The following is a 24568-nucleotide window of genomic DNA, read 5'->3' on the forward strand; positions in this document are numbered from 1 at the left end:
GCCCCGGTTGGGGTGGCCGCAGACAACACACTGGTCAGCCCCACGGAACACAGCCGGGCCACTGTCCTGCCGGGGGCCAGGCAGGCAACTGGGCCTACAGAGAGACACTTTCTGCTTCTCTACCTCCGCCCATTGTTAGACAAGAGCATCCTGAACTTGGTGGTTATGGGGGGCAGAGACCCGGCTTAAACTCCTTGACTTTGGGCTCGATGACTCAGGAAGAAACAGAGACGCACCCCACAGTCTTGGGCGGGAAGGCCACTCTGTGGTGAGCCGTCCTCCCAAAGATGCTCTTTTTTTTTTTTCCCCAAATTTCAGTTTTTCCGGTAACAACCTCATGACTTTTCTTACTGTAAATTCATATCACACATAAGATTCCTTATTTAATGTACATTTTTATGCCCCCGAATCCTTTCTGCTGAAAGAAACTTAGTCTCGTCCTTACAAATCTTATCTGTGGAATCATAGATTTGACTCACTACAGAAACCACGAAACGGGTACATGTCGGTCAGCATACCGTCTATAAGGCGGTCGCTTGGGAGCAGTGGATGAGCCCCCGGGCCCATTTCTTCTCAGACCCCTGAGATGACACAGCCTGGTGCCTTCTGAGCCACCCCCAACATCAGGAGCCCTGAAAGCTACCTGGTGTCACAGGAGCTGCGTGGGAGCCGAAGGCCGTCCGGCCCGGCTGCTACGTGAGGCCAGAGGAGTTCTGAAGTCTTGCCTGGCTCGGCTCAGGAGGCAGGCCTAGCGATGATAACCCCACGTATTAGCACGGCACTTTACAGTTTGTGGAGCTCACCATGACCAGCCTAAGCTCACATGGTCAAAGAGGACGATGCTGAGACTGACGGCCCAAGTCCTAGCATGCAGCTGCTGGCAAGCCCGGACGCTGTCTGTCTCCGGTGTCCCTGAGGCTGGTCTCTGAAGCGGTCTGAGGGGCTGTCCAAGGGGCATTGACTCGCTTGCAAAGGAGTATGCTTCCCGTCCTTGCTCACGCTTCAGTCACCCTCAGGGTGGAAGCCTCAGTTGGGTGCTGGTGTTTAAGACCCCTCTTCTACTTGGTGGCCTTCCCCCTCCCCCCGCCAGAGCTAGAGGCTTTGGCCCAAAAGTCTCTAGCTGGAGCTTTATGACATTTGGAGCGGGCAGCATTTTCCAACGGCCCCGGGACTCCCAACATGAGTCGTTCCTCTTGAGTGGGGACAGGACCCGGAGAATGTGACTTAGTTCATCAAAGGGCGTGTGTCCTGGGTGGGCCGTGACTAATCAGAGGAAACCTTACAAGAAGGCGAAGTGTCGAGGGGTGGGCTCCTGCTGGCCTGGAAGACACCGGACAGCCCTCCTGTGAACTGCCTGTGGGCGGCCACATAGGAAGGAACTGTGGGCAGTTCGGAACGCTGGGAGGTGAGGGTGGTCCTTGGCTGACAGCTAGCGAGAAAACAGATGAAGCCACACAGCCACCGCGGACTGAATTCTGCCACCACCCGCGAGTCTGGAAGAGGAGCCTCAGCCCCAGTGAGGTTTCAGCTCTGCCAACACCTTGCTTTCAGCCTGGTGAGACCCTGAGCGGAGGAACCCGCTCACCCCTGCCTGACTCCTGGCCTATGGGAACTGAGAGATAATACATTTGTGTTGCTTGAAGCTGATAAATCTGTTACACAGCAATAGGAAAGTGATACTGGTTTTTTGCTTCCCTTACACGTATTTGGGCAGGTACTTGATATTATTGGTTTTCTATTTTTTTAATTTTTTTTCATGTTTATTTATTTTTTTTGAGAGAGAGAGACAGAGCGTGAGTGGGGGAGGGGCAGAGAGAGAGGGAGACACAGAATCCGACACAGGCTCCAGGCTCCGAGCTGTCGGCACAGAGCCCGACGCGGGGCTCGAACTCACGGAGCGTGAGACCGTGACCTGAGCTGAAGTCGGATGCTTCACCGACTGAGCCACCCAGGTGCCCCATATATTATTGGTTTTCTAGTTAGTGTGGACATATGATGTTTCCAAAAAATTTAAATTCATTTGATTTTTGTTTTTATTTTTTAATTTTTTCCTGTTTATATATCATTATTATTTTGTTATTAAATATAACTTATTGTCAGACTGGTTTCCATACAACACCCAGTGCCATACAACATCCCAACAGGTGCCCTCCTCAATGCCCATCCCCCACTTTCCCCTCTCCCCCGCCCTCCGTTCATTCAATTTTTGAAATCAGTGTGGCAAATTAAAATTCTTTGACATTCATACCACAAAGAGGTATATTATGTCCCCTCTCCCTGAATCCAGGGGCTGGGTGGGGGTGGCTGTGTCTGCTTCCACCAACAGAGTAAGACACAAGTGACAGGATGTGACTTTTGTGTTAGGTCATCAAACAACATGCAGCTTCTCCTTGGTTCTTTGGGGACACTCATGCTTGAGAAGCCAGCTTTCACAGAAGACCTCTGACTATCTTGGGGCCACCATGCTGGAGACCCACGAGTCGGTGCTCTGGTCACCAGCCCACCTGTGCTCCCAGCTGCCAGCCAACATCAGCCACCAGCCATGGGAGTGAGCCAGCTTGGACGTCCAGCCCAGTCGAGCCTTCAGATGAATGCAGCCCTAGCCTTGCATACGAGGCCCCAAACAAGAAGCACCTTTCCAGGCACTTCCTGAATTCCTGACCACAACATCATGAACAAAATCAAATGGCTGTTTTGAGCTGTTGCACTTCAAGGTAATTTGGTTTTTTTAATTTTTTAAAAATGTTTTTATTTATTTTTGACACAGAGAGAGAGAGACAGAGCATGAGCGGGAGAGGGGCAGAGAGAGGGAGACACAGAAGCTGAAGCAGGCTCCAGGCTCTGAGCTGTCAGCACAGAGCCCGATGCGGGGCTCGAACTCACGGACTGCGAGATCATGACCTGAGCTGAAGTCGGATGCTCAACCAACTGAGCCACCCAGGTGCTCCCACCAGACAACCGTTCTAAACATGTTAGAGCATTGAAATCTATTTAAAGCCAATGGATGATATTCCTGCCATCTCTATTTTCAGATAGGACACAGAGGCTCAGAGAGCTGAAGTAACTTACAGGAAGGAGGCAGAGGAGAGGCTGGCACCCACACCTTTCTGAGCCCCGAGCCCAAATCCAGCACCTGTCCTGCTTCCCGGGTGCACAGGAAGACTGAGGCGGCAGAGAGGACACTCCAGGTGGGGAAACTGCAGCAGCAAAGGCTTGGAGGCTGGAACCTGCTTGCTGGAGCCTGGGGGAGGGGAGGCGAACAGGAGTGGGAGACGGGGCAGGGTATGAATGCCCGCTCAGGATGTCTGCATGCAGTTGCGACGTTTCTGGCTCTTTCGACCAGAGCCTCCCTTTCCTTGCAGGAATGTCTTTTTTTTTTTTACACTGCAAATGTCTAAATACATACACGTGAGTGTATGTGTGTATGTGTGTGTGCACATTTTTTTCTTCACAAGGTAAATGTCTTTAATCAAAGCAGGCCCCCCTCAAAGGTATTTCGGTGTGCCAAACGTATAGAGAAGCTGGAACCATCTTCTGGTTCCCAGCCCACGGGTCACTTTGGCCCAGGAAGGGCTTTGTGACAGCTGGGTTTATGAGAAACAGTCTCCCTGGCGGCCTGAGACACGTGGCCCAGGAGGAGGGGCTCGAGCGCCGGCCAAGAGGCCAGGCCCTCAGGGCACAGCACGGTGGGGCCCCTTCTCCACCCCTCCTGAGACAGTCCTAGGCCTCCCACTCTCCCGGGAGGCACAGATGAGCATTGTCTTCTAGAGCCGGAGGACGGAGGGGTCCTTCTACTTCCTGTGCAGGCGAGCCCCAGGAAGGGTATCAGACTTGTCCAAGGTTGTGCAGTCAGACCACAAGCCAGACCCCTAATGCAGGGCTCTCTCCTCTGCACTGGGCTCATTCATGCTTAGCGATAAAGGATCATCAGAGCTTTAGAGTGTCCTCGGTCCTCATTTCCACCCCATTGGCAGGAGAGATACATGTGTGGGGAGATCAGTGTCCTGAGCCAAAGGGCTGGGGAGGTAATGGTGGGGTTTCAGACATGGTTCTCTCCGTTCTTGGCCATACCACTGGGCGGTAGTCTAGATCAGGTGAGCCTTAAGTGGGGTCCTGGTGATGCCTCTCAGGGGTGGGAGGATGAAAGGAATCTTAGCTGGCCATGGGAAAGCCAGGAGAAAGCCGAGGTGGGAAAAGTCAGCCTTTCCGGGGGACATCTGAGGCTCTGGGAGGAGCGTGCACGGGGAGTCAGAGGCCCAGCGTCTAGTGTGGGGAGGCCGCCGTGCCTCTCTGCGAGCGCAGACATTCGTTGAATCTACTCAGCGAATATTTGCTGAGGATCCATTTGCCTGGCTCTGGGCGAGGGAAGGGCAGAGGGGGAGACGGAGCCAACGTGGGTAGTTCCAGGAGCTCACTGACCAGCAAGGGAGAGAACAACAGATGGGAGCACTGTTACGGTGTAGAGTCTGACCAGGACCAGGAGGGAAAATGGAGAGGGCGGGCTGTGGGGGTTGGGATAGAAGCAGTGGGAGAGGAAGCTGATCAGGGGAAGTGTGGAAGGGCATCCCGGCGTGGCACAGCATGGACGGAAGCCTGGAGGCGGGGAGTGCAGGACGGGTGCGGCCCTGCTCAGCTGGGACAGCCCTCGGGAGGGAGTTAACATCTGGAAAGTGTGCTTGGAACCAGGCCAGAGTGGTTCTTGAATGACCGGGGAAAGATTTGGGACTTTAGGCAGCAGGAGCTCTTGAAGGTTTTTGAGGCAGAACATGTCACCAAGCACGTAAAGCAGGAAGAGTCACCTCTTGAAAGTGTAATGCCCTCTTACCTCTCCAGCGCTTAGCTTCTTTTTAAAAAAAAAAAATTTATCTTGTTAATGTTTATTTATTTTTGAGAGAGAGAGGGAGACAGAGTGAGAGTAGGGGAGGGGCAGAGGGAGAGGAAGACACAGAATCCGAAGCAGGCTCCAGGCTCTGAGCTGTTTGCTAGCACAGAGCCTGACGCAGGGCTCGAACCCATGAACCGCGAGACCATGACCTGCGCGGAAGTCAGATGCTCAATGACCGAGGCACCCAGGTGCCCCTCCAGGGTTTAGCTTCTTTATCAGTAGGTTGAGGGAATTGGACGAGGTTACAGATAGCAAATACCTGGCATACATATCACTGATTCCCAAACCGCATCCATAGCAGGCATCACTAGTCGATCCCTGCACTTTCTCCCCCTGAGCTCTGTTTAGGCTCCACCGCACACGGGCCAGTCTCTACCATCACACGGAATTGGCCTGAAGGGTGGTGCTGACTGGCCATTTCTCAAAAAGGTGATGCTGGTGATGCTGATCGCAGTGAAGACGCTTCACAGAAGAGCTTTTGTCTAATCTTCTGGTCAACTCACCACTGGGGTCACTATTTCCAGCTGCAGAGAGACGGAGAGGCTCAACAAGGCCTTTTTGCAAAAAGGCTCACATCCGGGAACCAAGGGCTTAACCCCACCTCTCGGCTAAATCCCACCGATCCCACCCCCCCCCAAGCCCAGACAAAGGAGGGCGATTTAGGGGGTACCTCCAGCCTTGCCACTGTCCCTTCTAGGGGCTCTCTCCCAGCCCCGGCCGTGGCCCTGGTGGTCCTAGACACGGAGTGCAAGGAGCTCCTAGACTTGGCACAGGACAGATGCCCAGTTAGTTAGAAAAACATGTGGCTTACCCTTCCCTCTCCGGGTCCTCCAGCCACCACCTTCTAATTCAATTTCCCTTGAAAAACAATGGTTTCAGCGGAGGGAGAAAGAAGATTTTCCAAAACTTCGTAAAGTTTTGCAAAATAATTACCCCCCAAACTGGCAGACTCCCTCCCAGCTGGATTTGCCCCTTGCTTCCCCCTGAAGTCGTCCTCCCAGATCAGATCCTGGGCATCAGCTGGGCATGGGGTCCCCGGAGGTCACTGCCCTCGTTCCTGATTTCTCACCTCCTCTTTCAGTGAGGACTGGTCCAGCAGGCGAGGAGGAAGGAGATGGTCTGTCTGTCCCTCAAGCCCGGCCAAGGCAGGGACCAAGCCCCTGGTGGAAACTCCCTCAGCCGGCTCCACCTTCCTGGTGCCCTCGCTGCCCCCACGGATGGGAGTGAGCCCCAGGGAGGGTGCATGACTGCAACGTCACGAAAGACCCTGAGCCAGAAGTAAGTGGGCAGTGAAATGCTCCCCAGTTCCTGACCCGCAGAAATTGCAACATAATAAATGTTTATTGCTTTAAGCCACTAAGTTTTGGGGTAATCTTTTACAAAGCAAAAGATAATATACCAGCCAAGCCCTCTGCCTGCAGAACTTCCTGCCACTTCTCGCTACAGCCATTTGCCCAGCTTTGTTAAGAAAATCGTCTAACTCTTGGAAATAGGCAAAGAGAAGGCAACATGTCTTTTCAGTGTCACAGTGGGGCACCATTTACCAGGGTTGCCACGCGGACTTAATTATCTAGAGGGGGTGCACCTTTGACTTAGTGTATGCTGTTAAAAGACCTAACTTTAGGGGCGCCTGGGTGGCGCAGTCGGTTAAGCATCCGACTTCAGCCAGGTCACGATCTCGCGGTCCGTGAGTTCGAGCCCCGCGTCGGGCTCTGGGCTGATGGCTCGGAGCCTGGAGCCTGTTTCCGATTCTGTGTCTCCCTCTCTCTCTGCCCCTCCCCCGTTCATGCTCTGTCTCTCTCTGTCCCAAAAATAAATCAAAAAACGTTGAAAAAAAAATTTTTTTAAAGACCTAACTTTAGTGGCGCCTAGGGTGGCTCGGTCAGTTAAGCGTCTGACTTTGGCTCAGGTCACGATTGTTTGTGAGTTCGAGCCCCGCGTCGGGCTCTGTGCTGACGGCTCGGAGCCTGGAGCCTGCTTCACATTCTGTGTCTCCCTCTCTCTGCCCCTCCCCAACTCACACTCAGTCTCTGTCTCTCAAAAAAAAAAATAATATTAATAATAATAAATAAATAAAAACATTAACAAATTTTTTTAAAAGTCCTGACTTTGGAAGTTGTATGTTAACTTACAGATCTCTGTCTAATAGAAAACCCCAAAAGGTTGTGGATTGTTGGCCCTTTAGGACATTAACTAGTCTTGTATCTAACTGAGCCATTTTATTCTAACATGCTTTCTCTAGTATCCAGGAACTATTCCCCCAGTCCTCCTTCGAAACAGCATTACCATCTTACGGCTGCTCTCATAGCTGAATTAAACACATTTTTGACATTTGTTCAATCTACATGTGAGTGGGAGTCATACTTTAAAAACATATATATCTAGGGGCGCCTGGCTGGCTCAGCCAGTTAAGCGTCTGACTTCGGCTCAGGTCATGATCTCACAGCTTGTGGGTTCGAGCCCCACGTCAGGCTCTGTGCCGACAGCTCAGAGCCTGGAGCCTGCTTCAGATTCTGTCTCCCTCTCTCTCTCTCCCCCTTTCCCCACTCACACTCTGTCTCTCTCTCAAAAAATAAATAAACATTAAGGAAAATAAAGTTTTAAAGAATATATATCTATATATACTTTGACAGCTTACACACCTCTGGGAATGGGGAGCTCACTACCTATTAAGGACCCCAGGAATCTTAGGACGGCTCTGAGAACAGGCTTAGGAGCTCTTCCTTATCCTTCTAGCTACATCCCCAGGCTCTGGTTCTTCACTGGAGGAGAACCTCAGGAAGTGAGCTGAATCCCTAACTCCCATGGCATCAATTCAGCACTGAGAGCTCTATTACTGGATGCAGAGAGACGAAGAGGCTTCTACAAGGCCAGTCAGCTTTCTGCGGAAGCTTTCTCCCAGGCTTACATTCCAGCCCCAAGGGCTTTTCGCTATAGAGTACCTATTTTGTAACCAGAAAAATAAGTTATTAAATTAAGCCAAAAAAAAAAAAGAATGCTATCTAAATTTTGCATCTGTGAGTTGATGGAGAATGGATATGGGGGGAAGAGCCATTTTTTGGCAGCGGTCTACTCTGACCCTCTGCCTACTCTCTTCTCTAGGATTTGGAGGGCTCTCACTAGGCAAGATCTCACTGGTTCCCATTCTGGCCCTGTGGCTTTGGGGACGAAGGCCAAATCTCTACTATGCCCCTCTCTGTGCGGCCCGTCCCTGCACACCTCACCCCTTTGTCTCATGCCAACCTCCCCCTGGCCCCTTTTATCCCCAGGAACATTTTCACCCCCTTAAGCTCACCATGATCCCTTGCACCCCCTGGCCTTTTGTCATGCTGTCCTCTCTCCCTGGGACGCAGGCTTCATCCTCCCTGCCTTGACCATTCCCCACTCTCATGGAGGTTCTCGGAGCACCTGTACCCTGCTCCTCCCCCTGCACTCATTAGGTGGCAATTTAATATTTCCCTGTGGAATGACTTGATAATGCTGGCCTTCCCCGTTGGACTGCAGGTCACAGAAGGATGGGAACCTCCTCTGCCTTGTCCTATATTTTGCCCTCCACCCACCGCCCCGCCAGGGCTCACAGTGGGCTTGGTGAGCAGTGGACATTCAGAGCCCATGGGGCACAGGGCCTGGCAACGAAGAGGCATCCGGCAGGGTTTGCTGAGCAAATACGTAAAGGTTTCGTGGTGAGTGGTGGCGGAATGGGAGGTTAACACCTGAGTTGCTGGGCTCGAGGTCCCGGGCTCCCTCTGCGGCCCCGTGCGCCGTGGGGGCGAACTCGTTGCTTGTTGAGCTGGATGGAAGTGCCTTGGCCTTTCGCATACCCACAAGCCGTGACTCAGGTTATATGAAGAACAATCAAATGCTCCCTCTTTTTTTTTTTTCTCTAAAGACAGCAGCTTACTAGCCACAAGAGACCTCCTGACGCCTACTCACGCCTCAGCTCAGCCAGAGGGTTTTCTTTATTTGAAAAAAACTTGTATAGAACAAGACGTAAATGCTCATTGAAAAAAAAAACCAAACGTAAAATGCTACTGAAGTGTGGTGAGAAAACGTGGAAGGCCTCCTGCCGGGTCGCACTCCCAGAAATAACCACTGTAACAGCGTCCACACGTGTAAAATAACCATAACAATGATAACAGCTAACACTGACATGGGGCTCACTCTCAGGCTACTTTACATATGGAGCGTCACAAAAGCCCAGATGGTGGGTGCCTGATTTTCATCCCCGTTTCATCGTTTCATCGACGGAGAAACTGAAATGTGCAAAGAGCTTGAGTAAGTTGCCCAACGTGGCGGGACCCGGGGACTGGAATCCAGGGAACAGGCTGGAGAGCCTAGGAGCTTTTCTAGAGACTTCCTCCTTTTATGCAAGTGTCGACACTTCCCATCTTAGAGCACGGTCGTTCAAGGCTGGAGTCTGGACTTAAGCCTTGACTGAAGCCTGGACTTAAGCCTTGACTGCTCCTTCCCAGCTCCGTGACCTTGGACAGCTTACCAAACCCCTCCGTGCCCCGGCTTCTTCATCTGTGAAATGGATGACGGCAGGACGGTTCCACTTTTGGATGGTTGTGAGTCAGGGGAAGGAGAGTGACTGCAGCACAGTTTGGCACAGTGGTGGGTATGTTGCTGGTGTCACTGCCACCTGCTCCAGGCGTGAGCTGTTCTCCGGGCACCAGGATGCACACTTCTCGCTCCTCCCCCTGCAGCGAGCCGCTGTCCCAAGCCGGCAATGACCTCCCACCTCCTTCCCTTTACTGGCAGCCCAGGGCCCGAGCCCAGGCTTTCTGAGTTCTGGCAGACATTGCCAGAAGAGCACAATGGCTGTCACCCTTGTGGCGACCGCTGCGAGCCCGGAGCCCCGCGAGGGCCTTTCTGCCCAGTGGACTAGGGCTGTCGTGGTTGAGAGCTTGGGAACCTGAAGGTCCTGGGTTCAAATCTGTACTCGGGCGCTTCCCGCCACTGCGCTGTGGACGAGAGGCTTTGCCATTCAGCCTTGCGGGGAGCTCAGAGCAGGTGCGTCGTGAGTGAAACGGGTCTCACTTTCTCATCCGTGAAGGGCGTGCAGTGAGCACCAGCCCGGGGGGATCGAGCAGATGAACTGATTTGATAGGTGCCGGTGCTCGGCCCTACACGCACCTTGTGATCTACAAGATGCCAGCGTGACCTCCTTTTCTCTCCACTATAGCCTCAGAGGTAGAACTTACCAGTGGGGAAACTGAGGCTTCCTGAAGGCAGTCACTTGTCCAAAGTCATATCTCTGGCATTTCCGGAGCTCTGATGGCTCTGAGGTGGCCACGCCCAGCCCCACAGAAGCCAGCAGCCTTCTCTGGCCCCAGGATGGGCCCGCAGCCCCCGCTCCAGTCCCCCTCCTCCCGTCACACCAGGTACCCCTTGCCACTTCTATGACACCCCTGACCCACAGGGCCGCCGGGGACAGTGGGGATGGGAAGGGGAGCCAGAGGCTGCCGTTGCCAAGAGGGAGAGGCCAAGGACTGGCCAAAGGAATTCTAGACTCCCCAGATCTTGGAGTGAGAGAAGCAGACCTCTTGAGATGGTTGGGCCCCCATTTTTCTGTCCCATCGTCTTCGAATACGCCCGAACCAGCCCGCCCCCTGGTCTGCCAAGCAGTCATCCAGCCTCTGCTCGCACCCCTGCCAGCACAGAGCTTGCTGTCTCCTGAGGCACCCACTGCGCCCGGGGCTGCACCCCAGCTGGCGGGAGCGCACGAGATCACAACCACAGGGGCTCCGACAGTCGGGTGGAAAAGCATCGGTTCCGAGAAAGCCCTGGGGCAAAGCCCACCGCACCCTCCCTTCGTGCCCAGGGACAATTGACCAGCTGAGGCCCCCTTCCCGGGACTGTCAACCCCACTCTTTCCACACCAGCTTGTCCAGTCCTTCCTCTGCACGGAGCGGATCTTCACACAACCAGGTTAGGTAATGCTCCCCACACCTCATGTGGGGAAAGCTAGCGCTGTCCACTGATGGAGAAACTGAGGCACAGAGCAGTGAAATGGCATGCCCAAGCACCCATGGCAGTAAGTGACAGAGCTGGACACTGATCCCTACACTCGGGTGAGTTGTCAGAGTCAGCAGGCCCCAGACCCAGGATCTGTTCAGGAAACTTCAACTGGCCACTCAGCCGAATCCCCGGGGGTGGGTTTAAGGGGCGCCTACCCCAAACTTAATTAAGTATATGTTTTAAAGGATCCCCAGGGAAGCCAGGATCGAGAATCACTAATGGATCCAAGCCCCGTCATTTTTTAGGTGAGGCAACAAAGGCCCAGAGAGGCCAAGTCACTTGTCCAAGGTCGCACAGCAAATCCATGGCACTAGAACTGGGTCTTGGGGTCCCTCAACCCGGCAGGACTCTGACACTTTTCAAAGTTGATGCTAAATAAACTGATTGCATTTCATTGGTCAGTGTGCTGCCCACACCCACCCCTGGCTGCAGCAGCCCAGCCCCCAGCCTGATTTCTCCTCCGGATTGGCTGGGTCCTCTGCATTCAGAAGCAGAGGGAAAATCCACCAGGGAAACTGGCAGGTATGGGGTCCTTTTGCCCGTATCTGCGGGTTTGTCTTCCCCTTACCTCTCGCGAGATGGGCTGGAGGGTAAACAGAGCAGTGTTCTTTGTGGAATGGAGAGGGTCTGTATCTCTTCATAGATGCTAGGGCAAGGGGGCTGGGCAGGAGGGGGGCCCCTCTGGGGCACCCCCTGGCCAGGACTGCAGCAAGCGAGACACCTGGGATAGTGTCCAGCAACCAGGGTCATCTCACCCCTTCCATTTGCTGGTCGAGTGAACGTAGCCCGAAACTGCCCCCGCGAGTGGACACCCCTCAACAAGCTGCGGCCAGTGGTTGTGTGGCCCTGGCGGGATTAGATGAGATGAGCCACGTCGGGGTCTCCCCGCAGGCAAGTCTAAGCACCTGCTGTCATCACAAGGCATCTGTGTCAGGGCCGAGTGTGAGCTTGAACCTCACTGTATGACCCTGGCTAAGTCCCTTCTTCCCTGGAAGCCTCAACTGTCTCGCTGTAAAATGGGAAGAAGATGATTTCTGGGGTCCCTTCCTGCCCAGCTGTTCAGGGTCGATTTTTTTTTACTGCTTTCAGAGTGTGCTGTAGTCACAAGTTTAGAGCAGACAAGGTCAAGAGCAACACCTGGAATCTGACCCTGATTCTTTCAGCACAGTCAAGGCAGGCACTGCTGACTATCCTCCATGCAGGACGGGCTGGAGGGGCACTTCCCTTGGGACACAACTTGGACACCGAGGCTGGCTTCTCCTGCCTCAACTGTGCAGTGTTTTCCTGACCCGGAGCCTAGTTCTAAAACCTACCATTTGTCCAGACCTTCTGAAGCTCCCGTCTGTTAACCACCTGCTACGTGTCAGCCCTGTGATGTGATGTGACTTGTTCAGAGTCTCAGTGGCAAGAACAAGCCTGACACGGAGGCCTGTGTGGCCCTGGGTTTCTGCACTTCGTCCCACACTGCCTTACTTTGCGAAAATAGTGCTAATCCTACCTTTTATAAATGCCTCACTATGCTCTTGGGAGTTTACGGCAGTTGGTTAGAAGCGTGGCCCCAGAAGCCAAACTGCCAGGGTTCAAATCCTGGCTCTAATCTTTGCTGTGTGACCTGGGGCAAGTTACTTAACCTCTCTGTGCCTCAGTTTTTACACCTGTAAAATGGCTTACTGACTTCCAAGGAGAACAGCGTAGAGAGGGAGGGGTCTGAGGGTGGGGAGAGTAACTTGACAGTGGAGAAGCCCGATAAACACCACCTCAGCTTGCCATCAAGGTCAACATCACCATGTGGTCATGGGGATAGTGTGTGCTTTTTATATGATGTGATGAAAATGGCATTTTACCTTGTGGTCTTCCTCCTCAAATCCTATAACTCCAGGCTAATCATGAGAAAAACATCAGAGAAATTCCAACAGAAGGACACTCTACAAAATACTTGACTGTCAAAGTCATTTAAGAAAAGGAAGGCCTAAGAATCTGCCAGGGCCAAGAGGTGCCTAAGGAAACATGACAGCTAAATGCAATGTGGTGTCCCGGGCAGGGTCCCGGACCGGAAAAAGGACATCAGGTGAAAACTATGGAAATCTGAATAACGTGTGGATGTTAGTTAACATCAATTCATTAGTTGTAACAAATGCTCCATATTAATGTCAGATATTGATAGTGAGAGGACTGGGTATGTGTGTGGGGGTTATGGGAACTCTCAATTTTTTCTCTAAATCTGAAACTTCTAAAAACTAAAGCTTTTTTTTTTTTAAGCTTTTTAAGCTTATTTATTTATTTTTGAGACAGAGAGAGAGTGAGAGGAGGCGGGGGCAGAGAGAGAGAGGGAGAGAGAGAATCCCAAGCAGGCTCTGCGCTCTCAGTGCAGAGCCCGGTGTGGGGCTTGAACCCACAAACCATGAGATTGTGACCTGAGCCAAAACAAAGGGTTGGACACTTAACCAACCGAGCCACCCAGACGCCCCAAAGCTTTTTTTTTTTTTTAATGGGAATAATGATAGTTCTCACCTCCTAGGGTCATTGGAAGGATAAAATGAGTGAATGCATGCAAATTGCTTTGAATAGAACCTGGTGCATATAAAGCCCTCAGAACTGCTCGCAGTCATTATTATCATTGTTTTGGGGTGGGCACACACGCCCAGGGTGGGGGGGGTCAGGTAGGTCAGCAGGTCACATGATGGCAGCCAAGGTTCGCTCCCTACTGCCAGGGAAACCGTTTCTCCTGCGATTCTGGGAAGGCTGGACTGGCGCGTCCCCGGCTGGGTTTGCTCGCCCACCCTGTCCCAGTCAGCCCGTGTGTGCTCCCCTGGGGCCAGGACAGGCAGAGGAGAGGAGCGGGCCCCAGTGGGGTGTGTGGGGGTGGGTACAGCCCCAGTCTCAGAGCCAGCGAGTCTGGGGTGAGCCTGGCCCGATCCCAGCCAGCTGGTGACCTGGAGGAAGTGAAGGCACCGGTCTGGGCCTCCCCTTCTCGCTCAGAAAGTGGGGGTATTTGCCTCAGCCTCATATGGCCTGGCGTTGGGGTAAGTACTCAGTAAAAGGAATCGTTCTGGGCAGGGCAGGGTGGGTTTAGCGTTTCGAAAAGTGCCCTGGATTGGAACGATGCTTAGCACCGTCCATTGATCGGCATCCCCATCCCCCACCCTGCAGAACGACCCTTCCCCCGGCCTCCTTTTGGTTCCTCTCCTGCCCATGTGAGGCCAGATTGGGCTCTGAGCACAGGTGGACCCGGAACTGGGGGGCAGTTGGCTCTTCTGGTCCCATAGGAGGCAAGTCAGGAGAGAGGAGGGGCCTGGCTGCCAGCTGCTTGTGCACAGAGGATAAGCCACCTCCATGGGGTAAGCACCCACCCCTTGGTGGGGCCATCCCGGGGGAGGGGGAGGGTAGCCAGATGCTGCCCCTGTCTGGGCACACCTGGAGCCGGGCAGTGGGGTGTGAAGGAGGGCTGCGTGGGGTGGAGAGCCCCATTTCCTGCCTCCAGAGGCTCCAGGGCCCCGGTCCAGAGGCTCGCAGCCCCATCTCTGTCCTAGCCTGTCCCAGCTCCTGCAGCCACACCACTGCAGCCCTGGTCTCGGAGCTTGAAGTCCATTTGGTCATCTGGAACCAGTTCATTGCCTCGGAGGCCTTGGCCTTGACACCAGCCACAGACCAAGCCCTGATGCATCCGGGCACATAGCCTGGGCCACACGGAGCCCCGACCCTGGTCTCACATGGACCCATAACCACAGCCCCAGCATCCAGGCCCTAAGCAGCCATGTCGGAGATGTAGATGTGGGTCCTGGAAGGACCCAGGCCACTCACTCCCTGGGGCTGAACTGCCGGGCCGGCAGTGTCACTCCCGGACGTGGAGGCCATCCACATGGCTCCAGGACAACCTGGACACACAACTTCGTAAAGCCCTCGGCTGACCCTCGGGACACATGGGTCCTACACCACCCCCTTGTGACCCTGGACACGTCCCATGCTTCTTGGCCTCAGTTTCCCTTTTGCCCTCTGAGGGATGAATGGATGACCTTTGAGGACCTTCCCCGTTCTGACAGTTGGTGATTCGGGAAGACGGGAAACATGAAATGCTCTTGTGGGCGTGTTTCCAGACTTTTCCTGGCTCTTATTTTCCTAGTCTGAATCCCCTCCACTCTGCTCTCCTGGCCTCAGGCTCACAGCACAGTGCTTAGAAACAGCCCCTGGGGCCACACAGACCTGGCCTCGAGACCTAGGGGGACCTCAGCAAGTTTCTTAGCCTCTCAGAGCCTCAGTCTGCTCATCTGTGAAATGGGGATTTTGAATGCTGGGAAATCTCGTGCAGGTGATGAGAAGCCGGCACAGAGCCTGGCATGAGCAAAGAGTCAGTGAGAGAGCCAAACGCTCCACCCTTGCATGGGGTTTCTGGGCTTTACTCGGGTCCAATGGTGACTTAAGATCCTGTAACACCTTTTTCTTCCCTTTCCCAGTGGGGAGGCTGAGGCCTAGAGAGGTCAAGCTCCTCGCTGACAGAGTGGGATCAGCATGATCCCATGGTCCACCCCCGAAGCCTCTTCGCTGCACTCCATGGAAACCATCACAACCCTGGGCAGGCCGCCGCCTCTCTCTGAGCCTCAGTTTCCTCCTCGGTGAGAGAAGGGTGTGGGCCGGTGGGCCGTCCCTCTCGGGCTCCCAGAGCTTCCCCGGCTCAGCTACTGAAGAGGACAGAAGCGTGCTGGGGTGGGAGGTTATGGCTGGATGGCAGGCCTCGAGAAACCTCTGGAATGTGGGTTTGAAAGTTTGGGGCCCGTTTTTGCTACAAGGGCCCCCCCTCCCCTCCTTTCTTTTCATGACTTTTCACCAACTGTTTCTTCCCTTAATCCAAACCATTGTTTTTCCAGGGTGAAATTTAAATCAAAGCCACATGGTTTCCCCAACACACACACCCTTGCCAAATGGAAGTGTGTTCTGGGGAAACAATAGCGACCCTGTTGAAGGGGACTCTGATCTCTCTGTGGGGATCACCAGGCAATGGGAAGACTTGGGGGGCTTTGAGTTGGCCGGACTGGAGTGGGCTTAGAAGTTTCCAGGCCCAAATGTGGCTCAGACCAGGGACAGAGGATGGGCCACAGTTCCTTCATTGGGAGGGCAGGCAAAAGCCCCTTTCCTGAGCCTGGGGTCTCTGCCATGAGCATATGGAATGGTGCCCAGATCCCTGAGCACAAGGCATGGGTGGGTTCACAAGGTCAGCCCAGCAGGGCTTGGCCGTTCAGGGGACTTGAAGCATGGCAGCAATGTGGTCTGGTGGGTAAGACGTCTGGACTGGGAGCCTGGTTTGTGTCTGCCTCTCGCTCACTTGCCGTGTGACTCTGGACAAGCTCCTTAACTTCTCGGAGCTTCAGTAAAATGGAGTTTTGCCAGGCCTCTCTCTTCGGGGCTGTGGGGAGAATGATCCAGGCAAACTGAGGCCGGCACGGGGTCGCCGGAGCACGCCCGCTACGCGGGGCAGCTCACAGAAGCAGCTCAGGAAGGTGCAGAAGTGAGGGGATCTCGGAGAGGAAAGGAGGGAGATGCCGGGCACAGTAGCTAGGGAGCGGGAGGGGCGGGGAGGGGGAGGCAGGGAAGTCTAGGCACAGGGTTGTGGAGTGGGGTGGAGGGTCACAGCCCTCTGAAGGGGGCAGGCGGCTCTACTTCGGGGAGTGGAGGGGGGAGGGGTACGGGGGTGGGGAGGGACCCCGGGGAGCGGGGAGGAGTCCTGGCCAATCCCCAGGGACCGTGCTCCAGGGGATTCCCCAGGCCCGGCCTCTGCTTTGCATAGTCTAGCACCCCCAGGTGTGCCCATAGCTTGGAGCCCCTGGGGAAGGGCGAGGTCAGGAGAGCAGGGGGCACCCTCCCACCCCCCACACACAAAGAGTTAACCACCTGCCCCCAGGCGTATGTCTACAGAAGGCCTGGACACCTGTTGGGTGAGCACACTCATACACACAGGTCCCTGCGCCCAGGCACACAGACTGAGACAAACATGCAAATGGACACACACTAGACTCATATGCAAAATACAGACCCAGACAGGCCGAGGCACAGAAACACATTCCACACTGGGTCCAAGCCACGTCCAGGGCTGTGCGCGCATGGAAACGCACACACGTGCACGCGCATGTGCGTGCGTGCTCGCACCCTCGTGCAAAACGAGAGCCACGGAGGCCTCGTACGGCACAGCTCCGAGAGGAGAGCCTCTCCCGCCCCCCACCCCCCCCTAGTCCCTCCACAAACACAAACGGCACCTCCCAAGAGCCAGGATACAGAACAGACACGGTCCCCACCCCTGGAACTTACATTCTAGTGAGACAAAAAATCAATAATGCTTGTTGAAATTATTCTTCTTCGCGTGGTCATGTGATTTGATTCCTTTAATCCTCACAATGACCTTGTGGAGTTGGGGGTATTTGCCTGACAGATGAGGAAACGGGGAGGGGGTGCCTAGAGGGGTGGTCCCAGAGCTGACAAGCAGTGGCCTCTCCCTCGGGGGGCTTGGGACGGGGCTCTCTGCCAACCGCAGCGACCTCCACGCAGTCCTGGGGACATACCCCACCCAGAGATGTGACCATACCTCACCTGTGACGCTGGCCTAGCCACTGTCCTTCCGCTAAGTCCTCATCCACTGGGAGAAGTCCTTCTGCCCGTCATGCAGTAGAGGACGTGGAGTCCCCGAGAGGACAGGTGGCCTTATGAGGGGGCAGAGCTGGGCACTGCGTGCAGGACCAAGGGCTCCCTCAGCCGGAGGGTCAGAGAGAGAGGGGAGCATTTCCGGCTCCCGCCCCGCCCCCAGACCCCTCAATCAATCAGTCCAGGAAACCTCCTGACCCTGGTTCCAGCTGCACATGGTGCTGGGCTGAGTGGCAGACCTCAGCAGGGGCCAGCCAGCTCCAAGGGCTCCAGGCTCCGCCTCTAAAATCCAGCCGGCCCAGCCTGTGGGCTCCGCATTGCTTCCCATGTCACCTGAAGAGTCACCACCAAGCGCTGCCAGGCTGAGAGAGCCACGCTCCTTGAGCGCCAGGGCACGAGGGGACAAACATTTGGCCCCGCAAGTCCTGATCCCTTTTTCCCTGCAGCCGGGAGGTACGGGGGCATCATTCATCCAGGCCCCTTGTAAGTGATGCGTCATTTCTGGGGGCCTCTTGGCAATCACCCTCTTGTGGGGGCAATACCTGCCCTCTAGCCGCTCACAACCTGTCCCAGAGTTTCTTAGTCACCCGATCAACTGGAGGAATCTTAAAAAGCTCACCTCCCTGGGCCCCATCCCAATCTACTAATTTGTAGTCTCAGGCCTGGAGTCTTACAATCCGCACTTTTTCCCCAAAGCCCAGAGATCTAGAGAACCTAGAGAGCCAGCACCAAGAACCCCTGGCCCAGGGCCCTGATGACTGCTAGTCGTTATGTTTCTGACTTATTAATCAAAATGTTTAGTCTTATTTAATCCGGGGTCAACCCCCAAATGATCTAGTAGGTGCTCGAGAAATGTCTGATAGTGACACCAGTGGGCTGGCCAAGGTCGTGCAGCAGAGAGGTGCAGCTGTTTTGCCACTGGCCTGCCGGCGTGACCTTGGGGGCAAGCTGCCGCCCTCTCTGGGCCTTCGCTCTGATAGTTTCTAAGGGCTGACGGTGAGCCCCTCCTGGCTACCAAAGGCTGCTTAAACACTGGGAAGTGATCTAAGTCCCAGCCTGGGATGGGACTGATTTCCCAGGCATCTCTGGGGTTTCCCCAGGTTACCCTCTGAAAAATGGGCCTAGGCCATCGAGTCACCCTGAGCTATACTGGGCACAGCCTGGACATAGAGGGTGTTATTCCACACCTAAGGGGAGTAACCTTGGCTGGTCCCTGAACACCAGCCTGGGCCCGGGGGGACTGAGCTTGAGAGAAGCGAGGCCCCCCCCCCCGCCCCCTCCCTGTCCTCTCCCCCATCCCCACGGGGAGGCTGAGATGGTGGGCGAAGAGCAGGTGCTCAGTCCTCCGCTTCTTAGAATCCCTGAGAGGACCGGGTGTGTGAGCTCATTTACGGGAAAGGGGGATGGGGGCTTGCTCTTCTCACCTGGCCCTCCTGGGGGGCAGCAAGTGCGTCAGCAGCCCTGGGCCCCGGCCTGCCTCCGGAAACGCCGCCCAGGGCTCAGTCACGAACCCAGGCGGGGGGGGGGGGCAGCCAGAGCACTGAGGAGAGTCAGGTGACCTGCAAGGAAGCTTGGCTGGGGGCCTGGAGGCTGCAGCGGGGTGTAGACTGAGGTCAACTTCCCCCTTCCTTGGCTTGTACCCCTACACCCGCCTGGATGTCTCTTCAGCTGTCTGTCTGTCTGTCCTCTGTCCTCCGGCCCCCCATAGGCTCAGGACCTCTGCTGGGCCCCCCTGGTGCCTGTGAGGCCTGAGTTCCCTTCAACAGGGGCCTCCCGGGGCCTTCAGGTCAGAGTCCTGCATGCGGTGGGGTGCAGACCCCAGCCAGGGCCTGGTGGGGAGAGCCCTGTCTCCCCCCAGCATCCCCCCTCCCTCCCCCCACCTCTCTGCAGCTATTTAAAGCAACTGGTGGCCGTGGGAAACTTCTTCAGATGTGTGGTTTCTTCTTGTTCGGCACAGGGACAGGGCGTCTTCTCTCTCTCGGTCTGGTGACTCATTCAGAGTGAGAAAAGCCTTTTTGTTGCTTGACGCTCGCTCGAGGCTCTGTGGTCTGAGAACCTGGCCTGATGGGGCCTTCCCTCACTGGGACTCCTGGAAGAACTTGGAAGTACCCGGAGCGGCCCTTCGGTCCCATCAGCGGACCCAGGGAGGCCAGGGGCTGACACGTCGGGCCGGGGTCAGGGCCTGCTTGGCTGGGAGGGCGCCTGTCTTCGAAACTCATCGCAGCCACCGCTTCCTCCGAGAAGGTGCCCCTGGTTCCTCCAAAACCTCAGCCAGTCTCCACCTGAGCGACTCAGTCCTCTGCCCTCAGTCTTCTCATCTGTGAAGTGGGGCAGTGAGGCCAAACTTACAGACCTGCATGAAGGTTAACTGCAGAACGCGTAGCATGGTATCTGACACACAGTAGGTGCTCAGTGGGTGTGGCGGCTCACCAGTGAGAGTTGCCAGCATTTCCTGGGCGTTTATTTTGCGCCAAGTCCTTTGTATGAATGATCCCATTTACTTCTGGGAAGTGCTTACTGGTATCACTCCCATTTAACAGATGAGCAAACTGAGGCACAGGGAGTCAAGTAACTTACGCATTATCTCATACCCAGTAAGGGCAAAGTGAGATGCAAACCCAGGTGATGAGACCCCAGAGCACGAGCCATTAACCCCGGCGCCAGCCTCTCCCAGGAGCGTGGCACGTGGTAGCTGATAAAGGTCTAAATTCTAAGAACCACGAAGAGCCCTTCTGCCCAGAGCCTTGTCCGTGCTGTTCCCTCTGCTTGGAGGCCGAACCCATTCTACTTGCCTGACCATATTCTCCTCCAGCTTGAGACCTCAGCTGGAAGGTCACTTCCTCCTGGAACCTTCCAGGATTGCCTGTTAGGTGCCCTCGTGGCACACGACACCTCCCTGCCTGCTTATCGTAACTGCCATCGAATCAAGATCAGTGCAATTTTCTGCCCGGGTCCCTCCCCAGACTGCGAGCAGCCCTCGTGTAGGGGTGAGTCTGGACTCCCATTGCTACATCCCCAGGGCGAGCACAGTTCCTAGCACACGATGGGTTCTCAAGGTTGTGGACTGAATAAGTGCCACCAAGGTATCCAGTGGCGGGGCGGGGCACAGAGGGGCATTCACCGGGAAAGTTTTCCAGGGACTTGTCTTTTCTCTCGTAATACAGAAACCCCTTTGGTAACCTCTGGGGAAAGCAGTCCCTTAGACCTGCCACTCTATAAGGTTTGGGGGGAGACAGGAGGGTCCCAGGGGGGTTTTGCAGGAGACCCAATTTCTCAGGACAGCCGGTGGCCACCCCTCCGTGGATCTGGGCCTCCCAGGCCATTTGCCTATGGCCCTGGAGCATCGTGGAGGTAAGAGGGAGGGACACCCCCTCTTGTGTCCCCACCACTCCCTCCTGGAGGTCCAGAGGTCACCAGGGTCAGGGCAAATGGTGCACATCAGAGGTGGGGTTGGGGTCCGAGAGACATTCCAGGGAAGAGGCGAGCACAGGGTCTTGGGTCTGCAGGGTGTGAGGGAGCCGGGCGCCCTGAGTGATGGAGCCGAGAGGGAGGCTGGGCTGCCCCGGCTGAAGGAGCAGCCGCTACTGTCTGCTGATCCCTGGTGGGTGCGTGGAGAACTCTGCCATGAACGCAGAAAGTTGGGGCCTCAGACGTGGACCGGGGGAGCAGAGGCTGCGTAGAACCCACGCCAGTGGGGGGCCGGCGGTGGGGGGGCACAGCCCGTCTGACCACAGGAGCAGCTGTGTCAGCCGAGGGGCCGCCTTTCTGTCCACGGAAGGGGCCGTAGCCACAGCAGCCACCAGTGGGTGTCACTGCACCAGCAACCCGCCAGGTAGGGACTGTGCAGAGGCCCAGAGCGGCCACACCAGCAAGAGTAGCCCAACTGACCACAGAAGCAAATGTTCCCCCTTTGACACCAAATGCTCTATGTTGCGTGCGGATGCTGGGGCTTTGGCCACCGCCGTTCCCTCCTTCCTGAGGCTCTGGCTGCCTTGTAGGCCTTGCAAGAGTCAATGCGGGCCCCTGGAGGCAGGAGGACCATGGGCATGAGGGGAAACCGCGGCCGGGGAGCTGGGGGTGGCAGGGGAGAAGCCCGGGCTACTGGACAGGGTGGGGGATGGGGAGGGGGGTGGGGAGCGCAGGGCCGCCTTGGGCATTGGCGTCCCCGCCTCCTCCCTCTGGTCCTCCCCTTGCTCCGAGCACAGATGAGAGCTCAGGGCCTTGGGAAGCCCCAGACACAGGCTTGTCACTTGGGTGAGATCTTCCCCATCCCTCGGATGCTCTTGGGAGAAGGGGGAGGAAGGGCGCAGCGCAGTGAGTAGCTGCAAAGAGAAACAGGGCACGGGGAGTGGAGATAGCTGGCCTGAGCGGGCCCCTCATCTCTCAGGGCCTCGGTCTCTGTCTGTAACACTAGACGCTTGGCCTCACCATCCCAAGCACTCTCCTAGCTGGTGGCTCGAGAATAGGAGGGATGAGAACTTTGCAGCTCCATTACCCCACATGGAGGCCGGAGATGTGGAGCTACTTGGCCAAGGTCACACAGCGACTCGGGGCGGGGGTGGGGGGTGGGGGTGGGGGAGGGGAACTTCACTCGACAGGGAGTAGAGACGAGTCCTGGGGGCTCAGGCACGTGGGGATGGACAGAAGGCTGTGCAGCTGAGCCCCCCACCCCCACCCCGGAGTCCCTTCTTGCTGAAACGCTCAGACACAGGAAGAGCAGTCTTCTCCCGGGCTGCAGCTGCCTACCTCATGTGGAAAGCCACAGATTCACCGAAAACCCAGGTCCCTGCCCTGTCCATTTCCGACTCCCTGTGCCGGCCTCAAAATCGAAGGTGTCTCCCCACTGCACAGAAGGGAAGGCTGAGGCCAGCAAGGGCAAAGGACTTGTCTGAGCCCCCGCCCCCCGCTTCCTCCAGGAGACCATGTCTGAGCAGGGACTAGAATCGAGGTATCTTAACTTGTGATTCTCTGGCCTGGTTCCCCGCCCCCGACCACCATCACCACTACCTCTAAAACTAAAGATTTATCAAGGGCTCCAGAAATTAGCTCTGGTCCATCCGGGGCCTGCTCAAATATGTGCCCAGCCAGGTCGGACTCCTTCGTTGCAACCCCTTGCCTTAGGGTTCAGCCTTGCCAGCCCTAGGGTCCCAGGTGCTGCCCCGCTCTTCTGTTACCTGAACAGCTTCCTGCAAAGCCCTGGAGAGGCCGGGCCGGAGCTGAGCACCAAAGCTCTGCCAGGCCTTAGCGAGGCCAGCAGCTGCCTTCTGAGATCAGCCTAAGGAGGACGCGTCCACAGTTGTCCCTTTACGTTTGCAGAGCCTGAACTTATCCTCCCTGAGTTTACAGCCTCACAGCAGCCCCTGGACAGACAAGAAGCCAGAGGCACCTGCTTGGCTAAAACACCATGACTGACCTCATCTCCTCTCCTCTTGGGCACTGGGCTCAGGGGGCTGCGTTCTTTACGGGCAAAAATGCTCCAGAGAAAGTGCCCTGTGGATCCCAGAAGGGGAGTTTGCAAAGGACTCTGAGGCACTGGGGAGCTGGGGGCCAGTCGGGGTGAGACACCCATCCAAGGTCACATAGTGGGTTTGGGCAGGGCTGGTAGGGGAGATCTATCTGCTGTCCCCGACCCAGAACCTGGCTCTGATCGGACAGCTGGGCTGACCCAAGGCCCTGCTGGTGCATGACCCCAGGGTGGTCCATGCAGGTGAGGCTGGGAGTCTCCATCCACAGCTCGGAAGCCCATCAGGTTCAGAGCACCCCCAGCCCCAGGGAAATCCCAAAGGCAGACAGTTGTGGGAATGAAAGGCCCCCTCCCCACCCCACTTACACACCCTCTGCCCTTTTGCATAAGACTGGGAACGTCTGACCTGGAGCCCTGGCCGGATTCTAGTCCGGCCCAGGCAAAAAATTTCCCTCGCAGTTTGGAATAGACCATGGTCATCACTTCCTGGACCCAAGGGGAGGTGAGGATCAGGCAGGGGACTGGAAAAGGGGTGACCCCACCATCAGGCTCACAGGGACATGAGTTGGGGGGGCATTGGCATGAGAGTCTGCACACTGAGGGTCTAATCCTGGCCGGGCTAAAGATTCACTGTGTGACTTCCAGCAAGTTCCTTTCTTCTCCGCTCATCTAAAACGAATGTTGCCTCACGGCTCTTCCTGTCAGGGCATCTGTGGCTCTGAATACTTGACTCTCTTAGCAAATAGAAGAGACACAAGGGAGACTGAAGCAGTAGGTGTTGGGAAGGTGTGGGGCTTTGGGCCACAGAGATCTAAGATCAAATTCTGGCTCTGCCAGGTACTTGCTGTGTGGCTTTGGGCAAGTGACTTGGCCTCTCTGAGCCCCCATCTCTGCACCCGTGACACTGATACTCACGTGATTTAGGCCTTATCTCTCTGCCACTTTTCCAAGCCGTCCCTCACAGACAACCCCAGCCGCCAGTGGGGTAGGGGATCTTACTACCCCTTGTAGGAGACGAGGGAACAAATCTTGGTGGACCGGGATCTGAACCCCGACTGTCTGACTCCAAATTCCAGGGTCTTTAGCACCTGCTACGCAAGGGGGGTCATTGTGAAGATGAAAGGACAGCATTTGAGCCACGTGCCTCACTCACTGTGCTCAGCAATGGAAGTGACTATCATCTTATTATTTCTGTTCATCTCGCTCTGCTTTTCCTGATTAATGCTGTGACCCTGCTTCCTGAGATCAAGTGACCATCTACTGCTTCTCTCTGGAGTGCCCGCCTGCCCCCGATCTGGGAGACTCGCGCTGCCCTCTCTGCCCTCCAGCCCACAGGGCTGTGCCCTGTCATGGGGCAGGGGGCTGGGGAGGCCGGTTGGAGGACAGGCCACTTGCCCCAGACTGCACAGCAGCTCTCAGCCCATGGAGCCGCCAGCCATCCTTTGGGGTCAAGTACATCCAGGAGTGCACTGGAAACTTAAGCAGGTGTGGGGAAAGGGGCAGTAAGAGTTCAAGGCAGGGTTGCAGAGGACCCACTGGCCGGGAGGGTTTGCAACCTCACCTATCTGCTG

Source organism: Acinonyx jubatus, chromosome C1, assembly GCF_027475565.1.
Source record: "Acinonyx jubatus isolate Ajub_Pintada_27869175 chromosome C1, VMU_Ajub_asm_v1.0, whole genome shotgun sequence".
In the NCBI taxonomy this organism is placed as follows: domain Eukaryota; kingdom Metazoa; phylum Chordata; class Mammalia; order Carnivora; family Felidae; genus Acinonyx; species Acinonyx jubatus.